Source organism: Molossus molossus, unplaced genomic scaffold (assembly GCF_014108415.1).
Source record: "Molossus molossus isolate mMolMol1 unplaced genomic scaffold, mMolMol1.p scaffold_m16_p_4, whole genome shotgun sequence".
In the NCBI taxonomy this organism is placed as follows: Eukaryota; Metazoa; Chordata; class Mammalia; order Chiroptera; family Molossidae; genus Molossus; species Molossus molossus.
Window position 1 is genome coordinate 14,756,011 of NW_023425377.1, and position 16,000 is coordinate 14,772,010.

The 16,000-nt window shown below is 48.9% G+C and overlaps 1 long non-coding RNA gene across 1 annotated transcript; it reads right to left on the reverse strand.

Moving 5' to 3' along the window:
• Positions 1 to 2,891: 2,891 nt before the first annotated feature.
• On the reverse strand, positions 2,892 to 15,711 carry LOC118616340. The gene is made up of 3 exons (XR_004956546.1): positions 15,436 to 15,711; positions 10,436 to 10,564; positions 2,892 to 2,910 (listed from the first exon to the last, which is right to left on the reverse strand). It is a non-coding gene; the product is annotated as an uncharacterized LOC118616340 (long non-coding RNA).
• Positions 15,712 to 16,000: the final 289 nt, after the last annotated feature.

Consider the following 16,000-nt stretch of genomic DNA (forward strand, 5'->3'; position numbering starts at 1 on the left):
TTGATACTGATGTTGCTCATCCAGGAAACACACATTGAAAACCACTGATTTACACAATGAATTGATTCTTGGAAAGTGGCATATATACTGAAGGTTCTTTTTTTTTTTTTTCCTTATTTGGGCAGAGAAGTATAACTAAGGAGAGGGAAAAAATCACCCGCTACCCATCAGACCTACACACACACACACACGCGCGCATGCGTGCACACACACGCGCGCACACCCCCCCACACACACACTGCACGTTGCCTGTGCCTCCCTCCTTCACTGAGCACACCAGGAACCTCCCTCCTCTCTCACAACGCATCTCCGCAGCGTAACTTCTAACCAACGCACAGATCCAGCACTGCCTGGTCTCATCACAATTATGTGTGAAATGTCCTTCAGTAACTTTATTGTTTTAATTAAATATGCTTGGCAAAAGAATCAAACAATAGAGACAAAGATGAAGAAAGGAAAGGGCACCTCAACTTTCTCTGCCCCAGAGTAACCCCTTGGGTAAATCGATGTACCTCTTGCAATGCACATTATCCTACATACTTTTATCATCATTTTACATAAATGGGATCATATAATCCAAACGTTTGTATTCTGCCTTTTCCACTTTTATAACATGAGTTTAGACAAAGCAAATACAACCTCAAATCCCCCCCCCCGAAAATGTATTACTTAGTGGAATTGTAACATAAATCCTCTTAGGAAATGAAGATTTCTTTTTGTTGTTGTTAGTCCTCACCCAAGGATATTTTCCCACTGATTTTAGATATCGAGGAAGGGAGAGAGGGAGAGAATGAGAGAGGGAGAAGGAGATAGAGAGAAATATCAATGTGAGAGAAAAACATCAGTTGGTTGCCTCCTGCACAACCCCGACCAGGGCCGGGGATTGAACCTCTAACCTATGTACATGCCCTTGACCCAGAATCAAACCTGAGACCCTTTAGACTGTGGGCCAACGCTGTAACTACTGAACCAAACTGGCCAAACATTCTTATAGGTTGTATTATTTGCTGTGTGTGCGTGTGTGTGTGCGCGCACACACGTGTGCATAGTCCACATTTGGCTACCAGGTTTGCTTCAGGAAGAGTTCATCTGCAATAAGGACGAGTCTTTTGCGTTAAGTCAGAACTCTGGGTCTAAGTCAGTGTTCACAGCCGAGATGATCCGAAACACAGAGCGTTGAAGCCTGTGGTGTAAATTCCGAATTTTCTCTAGTGATCTAGGACTGATGACACTGATCTCTGGTCTCAGTTGAGTTTCACTGGTGTTCTGGTTCTGAAATGAGTCACTTGCTAAGGGTCTAGTAAGCAAAGGTCGGAAGTGGGCAGAGTGAGAGGGGCGGGTAAGGTCCTTGATGTGATCAGCACTGCCCAGAGAGCACGCCACACCCCACACCCATGCTGGGGGCTTTCAGAAGGGCCAAGCGCCCCTCTGCAGCCACAGAATGTAGTTACACTGTTTCCTAGGACATCCCTTTGTTACTCTGTCCTCATTTCCCAGATGAGGTTTGGTGCGAGGTTCACGGTGATCATTCACAAAATGCCCCAAGCACAATGCCCGGCACACAGCCCGCACTCAACAGACACATCACTGAGAAAACAGCGTGAGGATCCACAGGCTGGGTGTCTCTGGGCTAGTCCACACTTTCATTCTGTGGACTACAGTGGGATGGACATTTCAGGACACCGACAGGCAGTAAGGAATCAAAGATGAGTTTTCAAAAAGACAAAGCATGCCCCGGCCAGTGTGGCTCAGTTGGTTGGGCAGCATCCCACGCACCGAAAGGCTGGTGGTTCGATAGCCAGTCAGGGCATTCACTCGGGTTGCAGGCTCGAACCCCCGTAGGAGGCAACCGATCAGTGTTTCTCTGTCTCTCTCTAAAAATCAATTGTAGAAAATTAAAATAAAATTTAAAAAAAGACAAAGCACACTCCTTCTTCCCCACCGAATTGAAAGCCTACTAAAGTGCAGATAGCACGCACACAGCCTCCAGCCCTGTGTCTAAAGGTGGAAATCATCATTGTCATAGCAAATCCCAGCCTCGGAGCAGACCCAGCTGACCGGGTGGCAGAGGAAGACAGCAGAAGGGCACGACCCACAGACACAGCTGACGGTGCCAGCAGATGGGGCAGCCTGCACAACCTTTGTATCCCTTTCCCTGGGAGACACTGGGGCAGAGTCTAAGGACAAACTCTTCTTCCTTGTTTGGAATACAAAGACACGATGTAGCCCTTCTGTATTTACAGCAGGCAAGGAAGTTGAGACTCAAATAAAGGGAGAGGGGGACCATAAGAGGAATGTACCCATGTTTTTCATCCTAAAAAGGAACCAGTAACCTCATCCATGGATGCCAAAGAATACTTGTCACATTCCATGAATTCCATCTGATCCCATGAAGGGGGTGGGGGGAAATCCCTGCATGGTAGTGCCGGGTGTCTCAGCTTCATTACAGTCATTTCCCCCAAGAGTCTGTAACAGTGTGGAAAGAAGTTAGCACCGTACCTGCTCGTGGTAAGTAATCAATAAATGTAAACTAGTTGTAACAGCAGCAGCAGCAAGAATGACTCACCAGGAACATTCATTTAGCTACTTGGAACCCTGCTCAGCGTAGAATTCAAGTCTTCTCTCAATTAAATGAGTGTTTTTCTCAAGAACCCAGCCTCCCTGTTCCTTCAGAGCCCGGCACTTTGCCCTTCTGTCTCCAGGCTTCCAAGTTCTTCAGCGGACCTTGGGGCTGCTCTCCCGGGTGTCCCTCGAGTCCACGATGACAGAGCTATCCCAGCTGAAGAACTGAACTTCACAGGTCTGACACTGACACAACCCATGGAATTCAGTTCTCAAAGCTGAGGACACACAGAGGCCTTCCAGAGTCAGCACAGAGCCCCCTCCTCGCAGTCCAGGTCCGTCCGCGCCCTGGAACATACAAGACGAAAGCCAGGTGAACCCGGAGCAGCTGCCTCCCGGTGCCAAGTCCGGTCATGCGCATCGCGGAACATCACCACGCACTAGAGCTGGCCTTCCCCGCCTCCTGGCCCTCCCACGCGCTGCGCCCCTGGCCTGGAAGACTCTTCCTTCTCTTCAACACCAACTCATCCTGAGGTTCTCACTTCCGATGTCCCTTCCTCAGAGAGGCCGTCTATGGTAGACGCTGCTAATTGTTCCCCTAACACCTGTTTGCTCCTCCATCTGTAGTAATAGAACCCCACAGTTTAACCTGGGCACATGGACACCTGGTACATGACATCACTTCCTGGCCTCGTGTGACAGAGTCCTGGAGGCCAGTATGATGAGATCATAAAAACAAGTAGCTAGAAGTTACACTGGGTTCTAGTCCCAGCTCGTCTCCTACCAGCGATGAGAACTAGGCAGCCCACACAGTCTCTCTGCACATCAGAGATCTTCTCCTTCCAACCAGGCACTGGATGAGCAAAGGGACCTACTGCATGAGAAAGCATTGCTTGACCATGAGTTATTACTGAGGCCCAAGGTCAAATAGCTAAGTCAGTCCCGTCAGTAAAAGACAGCAGGTGACCCAATTTCTAGTCCAGGGTACATGCAGGGGCATCATAATTCATTTTGCAAATTATTGCTGATTTCCATCATCAATGTGGATGCTTTCTGGTTCAACACAGGGAAGGGAGCACCAACTTAGTCCTAAGTCACAGAAATTCTGAGTCTTCCCACCTACCGAGAGTCCCAGCCAAGAAGTGATGCTGCCCCTAAGTGTAGCTCCAAGCAGGGATTGTGTCTTATTTACTACTGAGTCCTCGGCACGTAAGACTATACCTGGCACATGGTAGAGGCAGAAAAGTATTGTTTAAGTGGTGAGTGAATAAATAAATGATCAAACAAATGAGTGTCAACATGAACCTGAATCCCACAGTCTGAATAAAGCAGGTGGGAATGAATGCCTCAGGTAGAAGGATCCGGAAGCAGCATTTGGGCACACCTGGAGGAGGTAAAGCACAACAGCTGGAAACAAGCCTGCACAAGCTACTGACCCCTCTGAGGCTGTTCTCATCGCTACTGAGGCGTTGGGAGGAAGCAAGAGGATGCTGGTAGGACGCAGTGCGTGGCCGGCAGTAAGCACTCAGTGAAGTTTAGTTCCCTATCAGAATCGGGAAGGAGCGATAGGATAGAGTCATGAAGTCTGTCACAGCAGAGGAGAGAGGCAGCCACCTGTGGTCACCTCTGCCTAAACGCAAGTCTGTTTATATCTGTCGCTGTGTGACCCGTTCCTTCTGTTCTATGCCAGGCTTCATGCTCCATCCATCCACGGCCCTAAGCCAAAGCCCCAGGCACTTGGTATTCTGGTTGGATCCGCACAATTCGGTGATTACTAGGTAGTCTTGTATTGCTCATGTGGCAGCATCCGTCACACCTCCTCAAATGAGCCAGTGGGCACTCACTCGCCTCGGGTGGCACCTAATGGCTTCTCCATCACCCTTGCCTCAGTGTGGCCTTTTATCCTTGGAACACAACATAATATACAATGTAAACGCCCACATTTGCGGGTTTCCACTGTTTCTTCTCTTCATTAAGTTTTGTGGTTTTTTAAATGCTTTTATTGATATTTTAGAGAGAGAGAAACATGAATGTGAGAGAGAAACATCAATCAGCTGCCTCCTGCACGCACCCGACTGGGGATCAAGCCCACAACCTGGGCATGTGCCTTGACCAGGAATCAAACCAGGACCTCAGTCCATGGGGCGATGCTCAGTCCACTGAGCCACACCAGCTGGGTTCGTTAAGCTTTTTTCCCCATTTTATGTGATGGAAAAACCAAGACATGGAGGGAGGGGGGTGGTGTGATGCCCTCATCTTCAAGTGCTTCAGCCGAAAGGACCCTGAGATCTGAGAGCCAGCAAGACGGAAGTCCGCTGGGAAGGGGGGAGCCACACAACATCAAGATCACCAAGTGCCAACTGCTCGCCAGACCCAAACAAGGCGCTTCATAGGCAAATTTCACTTCACTTTGCAGAGCCATAGGAAGCTACCCTCTCCACTTGACCAAAAAATAAAAAGGTACTTACTTCAGTTAAGGAGGAGCAGGAGGAAGGGGGTGGGGGGATGGAGAGGACGAGGGAGAGGATGGAGACAAAGGGAAGGGGCAGGAGACGTTCAGCAGTTAAAGCGCTCACCCCAGCACACACAACTAACAATTTAACCATTCTACTCCACGGCCTGCCTCTTGGAGAAGTTAAAACATACACGAAATAGTTTCTTCCCTGAATGAATTGGAAGACTAGATAAGGTGGAAAAACAGGTAACTGTGGAAGACGGCGTCAAATGGATGCTGAGCCTGGTGTCAACAGCAGGGGCCAGAGCGGGCAGGGGGACGCCGCTCCAGGACTGGTCCCCGGGAGGACGGGCTCCTTCCACACGCAACCTCGGCTCCAGATGTCAGTCAGTGCAGCCCCGCGGCCCAGGCTAGACCCTCAGCACGCGGGACTCTTCCTTCTTTCACAGCCTCCACGCAATCCCAGCGGGCCCCACTCCTCAGGAATGGGAGCCTACGCTCTCACCCTCTCTCAGGCCATCACTGCGGCCCACCCAGAGCCCAGCACCAGCCTCCGGGCTGGCCCCCTGGTTGCATCCCGCCCCTGCCGGCCGCCCTGCAAACAGCAGCCAGGGGGACCTACTCCAGAGGTGAATCAGACCTGCCACTCCCCTGAAACGTGCTCCAACAGCTTCCCTCACACTCAGAGCAAAACCCAACCCCCTCAGCACGGTCTGCCCGGTCTGCACGCACACCCGTGGGATCTGGGCCCTGTCCTGCCTCCGGGCTCTTGTCCTGCCCAGGTGGTCTCCTTGCTGTCTCAGTCTCACTGCATCTCACTGCCTCCAGGCTCTTCTCAAGTGTCACCTCCTCAGAATCCCCTGACGCTCCCTGAAACAGACATAGGTAGCCCCGCACTTGACCCCAAGCTCTCTGTCCCCTGGCCCTGCTTTTCTTTGTAGACTTTCTTCTTCTTTGACAGTTGCGTTACTCACGTAGTTATTGCCCACCTGCCTCGGGAATGAAAGCCCCATGGGGGGGGCACTGTGACCCGAACAGTGCTCGACATGGACGAGGTCTGTTCTCGACCTTTTGTTCATGATCATCTCCTGAAAGAGCCCATGTCCTGCCCTGGCCGGTTTGGCTCAGCGGTTAGAGCGTTGGCCCTCGGACAGGAGAGTCACGTTCAATTCTGGTCAAGGGCACGTACCTCAGTTGTGGTTCGGTCCCCGGCCCTGGTCGGGCTCGTGCAGGAGGCAACCAGCCAATGGTTCTCTCTGTCTCTCTCCTCTCTCCCTCACTCCCACTCTATCTGAAAATAGGTAGAAAAAAATAATAAATAAAAGTATCCTCAGGTAAGAATTAAAAAAAAAAAAAAAAAGAAAGAGCCAATCTCCTAACCACCTCCACTATGAAATTTTATGCCATAGGTATAGTGCCTGCATATATATGTGTACGTGTTTGTACTGGATGTGTATCTGTGCTTTACACATAAAAAGAGTAAGATTTTTTTTTCACCACCAAGAGCCCATTTCCATGCCCTCCAATGATCAGTCCCAACGCTGGGAATTTATGGAACAGTGCTAGATAAATATGTGTTGAATGCACAGACCTCCCGAGGCCAACAGCGCGCTGAGACAGACAGCCGTCGTTCACGGCACTGAGTTCAGCTGGGGAAATTCCAAGCGGCCTCCCCACCCCAACCCTCCATCTGCAGTGTGAGTACATCCTGTCAGGCTGTGTCTGGTGACTAGTGGGTATTTTTCTAACTCGGGTTCTCAGCTTTTTTTTTTTTTAACCCTAATCTTGTTTTGCATCCCAACTCTTACTGCTGTTTTGAGTATGTAAATCTGCTTTTCCTTCATCCTCAACCCAAGCGTGCCTTAAAATCCAGGTGAGTCCGCCTTCATGCACAAGTTGCTCTTCAACCCACAGACCTTCATGGAGTTTCCGTATGAGCCCAACTCTGGAGATGAAAAGGTTATTATGACCCAACCCCTGCCCTCTAGAAGTATGGGAATGTGAGGGTAGACAAACAGGATGTTTCGTACCTCATACCAAGTGCCCTAGTCGGAGGAGATGCTTTGACAGGACAGCTGCATTGACTCAGTGGAATCTCTCCTTCCACATCCATCCATTCAGCCATCCATTCATCCATTCGCCAGTCATCACTCATTCACAGAGCATGAGTTAGACCCTGGGACAGACGCTGGGGATACAGCAAAAAAACAAGACGAACTTGACTCTCACCCTCATCCTCATGGAGATCACCAAATAACAGGAGAGACTGAGATCTCACTGATAATCACGCAGAACAAGTGAGCTCAAAGGCAGGAAGTGCTACCCAAGAGCACAGGGTCCTGTGACGTGCTGGTGGGTAGGAAGAGGAGACATTTGAGGAGACATCCTGAAGGATAAATAGGCCATGGTCTGGTGAGGATCAGGTAAGAGGGAGGCCGAGCAGAGGGCACAGAATGTTCAAACACTCTGAAATGGGACGTGACTGGCCACACAAGTAGGGACAGACAGGGACCCTGCTGCTGGGGCCCGTGAGGAGACCAGGGATGGCACAGAGGTGAGGGAGTCCCAGGCTGCCACGGGCCAGTTCACATCAGCCTTGTTAGAAATTTGGAGTTGACCCTAACAGAAGACAGAAGGAGCAGGGAAGGGATGTGATCCCGATTACATTTCTTAAAATATTCTGGCTGGGGGTGGTGAACAATTGGGAGGAGGGCAAGAAATAGTCCCAAGTAGCCCTCATCTGGTCACGCAATGTAACACTTGATCCTTCAGGGTCTTGAATCCATCAGTGGATGTCACATGAGACTGAAATTCTCCAAAGAGCTGTGATACTTTCAACCCTTTCACGCTCTCCCCATAACAGCAGTGCACGGCACACGGTACATGATTAGAAGATGTTTCTTGAGTAATTATTTTGTGATAATTTATTCCACGCTTTCCTTGCCATTAACAACTCTGCAAGACTCCCTTCTGTCTCTGATATGCACAGTCCCTCTCCCGCTCTCTGGCTGATGATGTGGTTCTGAAGACCACCGTGACTTCCAGATACGGTCCTTGCAAGTTCCCTGAGTGCGTGGACAGGGACATCACAGGCCACGAGAACCTGGGGGTGGGCCATTTCAGCCTTCGTGGTCTGCTCCCTGCCTTTAATCCCCACCTACACCAGGTCACCCAGACCCTCCAACCTCCGCTTCCTCAGTCTGCATTGCCAATGCAGCCAGGTCAAAAGGAACGTAAGTGGCACAGCCAGAACCATTTCTAAGCTGGAACAGAGAACAGGACAGAGCAACTCAGCAAAGTAATTGTTTCCTATTTACCAGGACGAACTCGGTGGTGTGAGCCACTTTGTCAACTTCATGAGATTTGTAGTCAGAAACCATGGAAACAAAAGAACAATATGAAGGCCTTTAACCCGTTGACCATTTACATTTATCAACACTGCTGTTATATCCATTATTAGGATCTCCCCAATGCAGCGCCCCAGGGAAACTCACGTTGTACCGAATCAATACAACGCTGAGTTCTCTTTCCAGACAGCGCGGCTGTGTAACTCTATTGGGTAAATGTATAATTTGTCCTTTGAAAAGAAATCCCACACCTGATTTGCTCTTGGTGCATTATGATAAAGAAGCTGTTCATTTCTATTTCTAATAGTTCATCCCCTTCTCTTTTATGTATTGTTCCCTCTATTTAAAGGAAAAAATAAGAACTGACCCAAAAGTTATTATAAATATGATTTTGCCAAAAGCAGATACCACTGTGGCACTTGGCTCGTGCTTTGTGGAGTTAGAGCAGAGGAGTGGGTGGCCAGCACGCGAGGCTTCTGGGAAAGTTACTCATTTCGTATGAATTTGCAAATCTAAAGTCCTTTCAAAGCTACATTAGTCCTGGGCTTCCAATTTACTCCCAGAAGCTGTAAAGAAGATATACCCAAATTGTTGTATGTGCTTGCTGTGTATATGTGTGTATGTGTGTGTGTGTGTGTGTGTGTGTGTGTGTGTATAAAATTGAAAGTCCCTTACATAGCACTTTTTGTTTTAAATTTTTAAAATAATGATCTCATTTAGGTCTCAGCCTGAGGAGGAAGGCTGGAGCAGACAAGGCAATGTTAAAGACGCAGGGTCAACAGGTCCTTGCCAGTAAGAAACTGCAGGGCAGTCTTGGTGTTGAACTTCAGTAGCCCTTCGTGTAAAACAAAATCCCCTGGCAACCGGGAGGTGGGTTCTTGCAACGAGGAAAGAGATGTAATAAAATACAACTCAGCCAAGTACCGCAACCAGGCACCGGGCACCCAGCACCTCCAGGCCCGGGGCCCAGTGGGCCAGCAACCAGACAGAGCCTGCTGCAGAAGATGCCCCGAGTCAGCAAACACGGTGGCAGCTGGAGTCACTCAGCAGAGGTGGCTCAGCCTTTCCGCTCTGCCTTCCAACCTGCCCACTTCGAACCCGGTCATTGTTTGCTACCTGGAGAGAACATTCTGAGCTCCGCGGCCCTGCGTCCATGGCTTTGACGGTCTCTCTCACTGTGTACCTGCTCTGCTTGTGTCTAGGATCCATGCCCCTTGTGGCCACTAAGTCTCTGGGGACTTCTCTGAGTCCTCCCACTTCCATAGCCTTCGATGCTCACCTGTCAAAACACTCTAATTTCCCTTTGGAGTCACAAAATGTCATCTTGGACCTGAATGTGTCCCCCACCCCTAGCACAATGCCCCTCTCGTGGAGGACACTCGAGTAAATAATAATTATAACCATGATCATAATAGCTAAGATGTAAATGGATTATCTCACTTAAAATTCACAACAAAGCTACAAGGTAGGTACTATCAGTGACATTATTTTGCAGATGACAAAGGTTAAGTGACTTCCCCAAGGCCACGCACCCAGCAAGTTAAGGAATTGGGATTTCGACCTGATCATTCCAGCTCCAGAACCCAGGCTCCCAGCCACCCAGCTGCACTGGCTGAGTGAGTGAACCAACCACGCCTCACCAAGGCCAGGAGCCCTCCTGGCCTCCAGCCCTCCAGCTCCAGCCAGGGCTCTCCTCACTGCTGTTCAAACCAAGGCCTGGTTTCAGTGCAGGAAGTGAGCCCTTTGGACAAAGGTAGAGACACCGCCACCCCCCTACCCCCCATCAGCCACATCTTCCCACACATTTAACAATCTTATTAAAAATCACCATCTCCACTGGAGGGGCTCTTGGGCAAGCTTAAGAATAACACACGTTGTGGTTTTGCAAAAGCTGCTGCTACAAAAGGGGAAAAAATTTTCTGGGTGACCAAGTAACATGAATTGTTGGAAGGCGAGTCTCGCATCCACCCCCCTCTGGGCTGCAAGATGATGGTGTGTGTCCATGGCAAACGAACACAGCGCTCCCAAGACCACCGCCTGAATGAATCTAGTCAATGTTCAGTCTCCCTACCCCAGATCTCCATCTTCCCGCCGTCATTATCGGCTCGCTTTGGAACTCATTTCTGGGCCTCTCTGCGGCTCCTCGGAGCTGGATTGTCACTTAAAGGCCTGTTAACCAGATGGAATCACTCTTCTGTAGCTGCAAATAAAATTCACACACAGCGTGGATGAGTTTATCTTGGGAGCTGATTAATTAACAGTTCTGGAGCGCTGGAAAGAGGGCTCCATCTCATGAACATGCAGTCTTTTGGTGAATATGGCTCTGGTTTAAACACATTCGTTCCGTGGTGGGGAAGACATGGAGGGAGTAGAAAAGCGGGAAGCCTGTGTGTTTATTAGGAGTGACATCAAGTGTAAAGAATTTTTAAGATAATAGTTACAGCTACCATAGAGCTAGGTCTGTCCTGCCAGGGTCTGTTCTGAGTGCTTCATGTGTATTTGCTCGTTTGGTCTTCAGGATTGTTTTAAAAGGTAAACAACAGACCAAAATGGAGTCACGTTTGCTAAGCTACGTCATCAGGCCAAAAGTCAACAACTAACCTTATTATGGTCTCAGCCTCTCCCTGGAGCAGAATTTTAAAGCAATCAGTCCGGAATTTCCTGATCCCCACTAGTGAAGAAATCTGCTAGATAAAACCCCTCCCCCCCCAAGAAAAAGATGACCTGGACTAAAAACAATCCTTTCTCTCTCTCTCTCTCTCTGTTTTTTTTTTTTCAGATAGTGTGGGAAGGGGAGAGAGAGAGAGAGAGAAACATCAATATGAAAGGGACACACTGAGTGGCTGCCACCCACACGACCCAACCAGGGCCGGGGACAAACTGCAACCAAGGTACATGCCCTTAGCGGGAACCGAACCCGGGTCTCTCTGGACCGCAGGCCAACGTTTTAACCACTGAGCCAAACCGGCCAGGGTTTTTCTCTTTTTTTTGCTAATTCCCCTGCCAACCCTTCTGCCTACAAAGACCTTCCGTTTGGTACAACCCCTGGGAGCACCCTTCTAGTTGCTACATGGGAGGTTGCCCCACTGGTGAATTACTTCACAAAGCCAGTTAGGCCTTCAGATCTACTCAGTTGAATTTTGTTCTTTAACAGGACCACCCTAGGAGACGGGCACCGTTATTTGCATTTTATACAGGAGGAAATGGAGGTATGCAGCTACTACACAGTGGAGCCAGGCACAAACTCGGGCAGCTTGACTCGCCTGGGGGTTCTCGAGGGGGATGGGGGCTGACCCCCAGCAGATGATTTGCAACGTCTGCAGATAATTTCGACTGTCAGGAGTGCTAATGGCATCCAGTGGCTGGAGGCCAGGGCTGCTGCTGAACATCTTATACTGGCCCAGCACAGCTCCACAGCAAAGAATTCAGCAGTCCCCAACTGTCAGTGGTACTGAGGAAGAGACCCTGCTGCAGAGCCTTGTCCTTTTGTGTCCACAGCTTGTGCTCAGAGAATAAGGCATGCTGTATGAGAGGCAGGTCGCCAGTGCTGACCTCCTTCCCTGTGGACTAGGGAAATCAGGTGTCCCCCCTTGGCCAGTCACCTCAGCAGTAGCAGCATCCATAAGCAAGGTTAATCACGTTTAACTTGCCTGAAGTCCATATGGGACTTCTTTTTTTTAAAAAAATTTTTTTTTATCCTCACCTGAGGACATTTTTCCATTTTTTATTCAGATAGAGCGGGGAGAGAGAGGAAAAGAGAGAGAGAAACATCGACGTGAAAGGGACACATCGAGTGGCCGCTGCCCACATGACCCAACCAGGGCCGGGGACAAACTGCAGCCAAGGTACATGCCCTTAGCGGGAACCGAACCCGGGTCTCTCTGGACCGCAGGCTGACACTCCAACCGCTGAGCCAAACCAGCCAGGGCCGTATGGGACTTCTTAAAAGCCCTGTGAGATCTCAGGTTCCCCATCAGAAACTGTGAACTCTCTAGAAATAAAATTAATTAATTAAACATGTGACCGAGGGGCAGAAAATAGAAAACCCATCGATAAAAGAAAAGTGAGATTCTAGAGAGACGTCTGTGTATAAGTGGGAATTTAGGGCCATGCAGAATGTTCCTTTCAGATCGTTGAGCTGCTGAGAGGGGGTCCAGGAACCTTCTGTACTACCTACGCAACTCTTCCAGAAATCTAAAACTAGCCCGAGTCACAAGTTTATTTTAGAAAAGAGTGAAGGGAAAGACTGACACCAGTTGAGTAAAGAATTGTCTGTCTCGCACCATATAACTTCAGATAGATAAAAGAGCTAACTGCAAATAAACAATGTGATACCAGGTAAAACTATCAAATTCGTAAGTAAATGTAAGAAACAATCTTCATAGCCTTCCCTTGAGAAAGGCCTGTCTAGCCCTGGCCGGTTTGGCTCAGCGGTTGGAGCGTCGACCTGCGGTACAGAGAGACCGGGTTCGGTTCCCGCTAAGGGCACGTACCTCGGTTGCAGTTTGTCCCTGGCCCTGGTTGGTCGTGTGGGTGGCAACCACTCGATGTGTCCCTTCACATTGATGTTTCTCTCTCTCTCTCTTCCTCTCTCTCCCTCCCGCTCTATCTGAAATGGAAAAATGTCCTCAGGTGAGGATAAAAAAAAAAAAAAAAAAAGAAAGACCTGTCTAAACAAGGCCCAGAAACCATGAAGGCAAAGACCAACAGGTCTGAGGCCACCTTGATGGCGATACCATTGCATTTTGGAGAGGGAAGGAGTATCAGTTCAGGAAAGAAGTAACCAGAATTGTTTTTGCAGCTTTCTTCTGGAGAAATTTCACAGCCAAAGCTTTGAATCTCCAAGTACGGCAGTCAGAGGACAAGGCCCTTGGGCAGACTCCCACGGGCATTCTTTGCGAATTAGCTTTAGATTTAGGAGGGAAATTCTCCTTCCAGCCCTCTGTTCCTGGTGTTGCAAGGTTGAAGGCCTCGACAAGCAGATGGAATGCTGTTATTGGTGCCTATCGGCTGGTAGAACAAGGGGCTGTTTTCTTGTTATTTTGATATCTGAGCTGATCGGGGTGGCATGCCCTCCAATGGTGGGAACAGCTGGTAACAGCTATTGTAGGCTAAGCAACTGCAGGTCCCTGCACACCAGCCACCCCCTCTCCTACCAAAATGGTGGCACTGTGTGACTCTAGTACCTTAAGAGCTAGAACTAGAGAAAAATTTTCAGCTCCACACCCAAAACTCTGGTATTAGCTTTCCTTAAGATCTATGTAGTTTTATGCTCAGACTTCCAAGAAATATTAAAAATTCAGAACAGTCATTTTTTCAGCATGACCTTGCATTTCTATCTCTAATAAGGAATGTATCCAAATAGTCATGTCCTAAGGATACAAATTCCTTGCAGAACAAGGGACCTAAGAAAAATCCATAGAAAGGGGTAGGCAAGGCTCTCTGCACCCCTTCGATAGTAGAGCCCTCTGATGGCATTTTCCCAGCATCCCTTATTGTAGAATCAAAGACGCTTTCCTTGAGAAGGACAACTAAAACCATGTAAAACAATATATCAGAGCCGGTCAGTCAGGAGATCTGAGTCTGAGTCCCTCCTGGGCAGTGCGACCTTGGGTAGGTCACTTGACCTCTTTGAATCTCAATTTCCTTGGCAGTAAAATGGATATAATTCATTCATTCAACAACTTTTTAATAAGTTCCCATGATGTGCCAATTCTACTCACTCTACTAATCTCACAAACTTTCTGGAAGAATTGCATGAAATGACCCATGAAAATGCTTTGCAAATTGTAAATCATAAAAAGACTTCATCAGTTATTGCTAAAATAAAAAGAATTCGTTGTTGTTGTTGTTGTTGTTATGATTAAGACCGAGGCCAAGACCAAAACGAGAAACATTTGCCAGATCATACAACAACCGGAGGGAGCGGTCACCATTTGAACTCAAAAGGCCTAAAAGCTGGCTTTAGGGACCACACCCAAGACTATAAATCGCTGACAGCCAGAGAAAATATATATTCGCTACAGATTTAGCCCAAAGGTTACACTGAGAAGGGAACACTGAGTTCCGCAGGGCCCGTGGGGAAAGTGGGTGGATAGGAATCCAGAGGGAAGAGGATGACCAAGTGCCCCGTCCAGGCGCAGGCCTGGTGGGTCCTGAAGAGAGGACTCAGGCAGCGCCCAGCCCACGCTGACAGCCCAGGCCGCTGCAAGCCACCCAGCAAACCTGATAGACTGGCCAGTGAAATCATGGACACAGAATGTGAAGGTCCTGAATGACAAGAAAATGCAATGATACAGTAATTAAACCTTCAAGAAAGAAAAGCTACACTATTGCCCAATGGGTATTCAAGTCAAGTTCAGTGTGTTAAAAAAAAAGATTACTTTCAAAACAAACCAACAAAACTTGTATATTTAAAGGACAGGATCGAATGTGATCAAGAATAGAAACACAACAAACAAAATATAGCAGCCATAATCCCCAACCCCTAGCCCCCAAATTACACTGTATGTCCTGTGCATCGCTGCAAAAATTGTAAGACTTGTTAAATAGAGGTCACAGTCTACATCCCCAGGGTTTAAAGCATATTATTTTATCGTGGGTATAAATTCGACAGCACTTCCTAACCACACCCTACCCACTCTGAAAAATAACAAAAAGGTTGAAAATATTTTCCTTTGGGAAATGGAGCCTCGTCTTAACTAAGGCACTGAAATATCTCCAAGCCACTGAAATTGTTATCTGTATAGACCATGACAAGAGTCTCACCTACTTTAACTCTAATTCATTCAATACACCTTAACATCTCGATTATATCTTTAACGTGCCATTTACTCTGCAATAATCCACCGCACAAAAGCCTGCTGCCTCTCAGACGGGAGATAAGTACATAACAAATCAGCTTGTAGCGATTATTTTTCCCAGCTCATACCTACAGCAAGTTGCTAAAATTTCGTTTTACTTTATCTTTCCCAATGCGGCCATAGTCCTCCCCTCCTCGTTTTGCTACTTCCTCCTGCCCAGCCAGCCCACCCCGTTGGCATGGCTCCCTGCCCGGGTTTGGGGTTTTACCACCGCACTCAGCCCGCGGTCCCATCCAAGGAAGGAGAGCTGTCAAGTGTCTGGAGCAAGGGCATCCTTCTGGAGACAGGCCCTTGCTGGATGGGGTGGAGGAAAGCACTCGAAGGCCGATTTGCATATGCTTTTATTCCATTTCCACACCCTGCCCGCAAACGCTCTCTGGAAAGTCCCTTCTGAATTCCCTCCTGGGCGCAGCAAAGGGGGGAAGAGGCTGGGCCGGAATAGAAGGTTCCAGCCTGACAGTGTCAGCGTCTCCCCAGGGGAGGCCTCCACCTCCCTCCTCTGCCTGCGGGGTGCGGACCCGGTGTCGGGCCCAGGGACCCTCTCCCAGCGCGCCCCCGGGAGCAGGCATCTGCTCGGGCTCGCGCGCTCCGGAGGGTTCTGGGCAGGATGCCGGTGCTGGGCTCCGGCCTCCCCCGAGGAAGTTCTGGTCAGGCGCTGGGTCCCAGGCTTCCTGTCTGTACTCTCCGCAGCCCCTCGGGGAAATCCCGGGACCTTTATTCGCTGCCCAACGACCCTGTTGGCTTTTCAAGTGTGCGCAGGCTGAGTTTCATCA